Source organism: Schistocerca cancellata, unplaced genomic scaffold (assembly GCF_023864275.1).
Source record: "Schistocerca cancellata isolate TAMUIC-IGC-003103 unplaced genomic scaffold, iqSchCanc2.1 HiC_scaffold_923, whole genome shotgun sequence".
Lineage (NCBI taxonomy): Eukaryota > Metazoa > Arthropoda > Insecta > Orthoptera > Acrididae > Schistocerca > Schistocerca cancellata.
Window position 1 is genome coordinate 52,501 of NW_026046931.1, and position 2,500 is coordinate 55,000.

Below are 2,500 nucleotides of genomic sequence, written 5' to 3' on the forward strand. Positions count from 1 at the left end.
CCACGTCCGCGCGCTTCCCTGGGGGCACTGAACCGCAGGACGCGAGACCCCACGCCCAGTGGCAAACAGGACTCCTCTCACAATATAGACGGTCACTACCCCGCACAACGATGACGGTGTGGGGGCCATTTTACGACACCGCTTCCTGCGGTGCCAACGCTGTCGTAGAGTCGATACGCCATCTTTGGTAGAAGGCAACCATTCCGCTGTAAATGAGTACGTCGCTCGTAGTTCAGTCACCTCGCAGCACTGCTCAGTAAACTATGCAGGCCCACATAGATAGATCAAATACGCAAATGCCCCTATACATGCTGAACGTCTGTGCAAACAAAAGGAACCACACGTCACCCACACACTCTATCACACACTACTCTCTGCCTGTAACAGACACAGATGCAATAATTAAGCACCACCATGGACCAACGTCCGGTGCATCCTATCCGCCACAGTACACCAACCAGACTATGATAACCAGGCCACGAGGTCCAATCACAAAACAGAATATCCCACTCGTCCGACAACCACAATTGCTCAGATAAGCCACCAACACCCACACATGTCCCACACAGGGGTGCACCCAACATCACCACACTGCCTCGTCTTACAGAACAAACACACTGGCAGGAATGAAACACACAGGTCTGCCGCAACCTCGGACACGGCGCGCCCCCTCTCACTACCGAAAAGCGCATCCCAACGTGACATACCTCCTTTGACACACTGACGCTGCCTCGGGCATCCACTTCCTACGGTCAATATGAACGAACCTCGCCCCGCCCCCCCCCCCCCCACCAACACGCCATCCCATACCACAATGTGTACCGTACCCAAACCTAACGTGTACTGTACTACAACGCAATGTGTACCAAAACACAACCCAGTTTGTACCTTAACCTAACCTATGTCACCTTAACCTAACCTATGTCACCTTAACCTAACCTATGTCACCTTAACCTAACCTATGTCACCTTAACCTAACCTATGTCACCTTAACCTAACCTATGTCACCTTAACCTAACCTATGTCACCTTAACCTAACCCATCTTGCACCTTAACCTAACCTATGTCGCCTTAACCTAACCTCTGTTGCACCTTAACCTAACCTGTGTTGCACCTTAACCTAACCTGTGTTGCACCTTAACCTAACCTGTGTTGCACCTTAACCTAACGCAATTTGCACCGCAATGTAACGCAATTTGCACCGCAATGTAATGCAATTTGTACCGCAATCTACCCCAAGTTGTACCGCAATCTACCCCAAGTTGTACCGCAATCTACCCCAAGTTGTACCGCAATCTACCCCAAGTTGTACCGCAATCTACCCCAAGTTGTACCGCAATCTACCCCAAGTTGTACCGCAATCTACCCCAAGTTGTACCGCAATCTACCCCAAGTTGTACCGCAATCTACCCCAAGTTGTACCGCAATCTACCCCAAGTTGTACCGCAATCTACCCCAAGTTGTGCCGCAATCTACCCCAAGTTGTGCCGCAATCTACCCCAAGTTGTGCCGCAATCTACCCCAAGTTGTGCCGCAATCTACCCCAAGTTGTGCCGCAATCTACCCCAAGTTGTGCCGCAATCTACCCCAAGTTGTGCCGCAATCTACCCCACGTTGTGCCTTAACCTAACCCACGTTGTGCCTTAACCTAACCCACGTTGTGCCTTAACATAACCCACGTTGTGCCTTAACATAACCCACGTTGTGCCTTAACCTAACCCACGTTGTGCCTTAACCTGCTCTGTAAATGGCATATGACACGTTACATTAATGTATTGTTGTCCAACCGCAACCCGCTCAGAATGTTGTGTACACAGCTACGTGTCATCTCCCCATAACAGCTGTATTGCAGTGTGGTACGCCATAGAGACGTGTGGGAGTAATGGACGCAGTGGATGGCGATCAGCATGAGCCGTCTGTTCATGTAGTGGCGCGTGTATGCAGACATAGTAGTCTCTTCTCACACAATGTGATAGCACGGTGTCCCGCGTTCCACATCTGCGACATGCTACAGAGGCCGGTTGACAGTTCGTCGCGCAATGGACATCGCATACGTACGGGGGCACCTTCCACGTGCCCTCTAGTCGGGCACATTTTGTTGCGTGGATGTGAGCGGATGTAGTGTGTCTTGACACCTGACAGGCAGGCATGCAATAATAGTTGACTTTGCAAACGGGGATGGACGTGGACGTGTACGTTTACTGGTGACGTTACGCAAATGAACAACTGGTAACCCGTTGTGGTGCGGTTGATCTTGCTGGAGGTACATCTGTGAGGGCAACGATCGGTACAGCTATGACGCGGTTGTGTCAGCGATACCCACCACACCAATGAACGTGAATGTGGATCTGGGTGTGAAGCGATACGCGGCTGTGGGTGGGTGGGACTGTCCCCGGCCGGTGAGGGGGGGGCCGCCCGGCGTGCTGGCCGCGCGGTGCGTGGGCGCACGCGCTACAGCCGGCTGGTGGGGGCGCCCAGTGGCAGGCGCGCCGGCCGACGG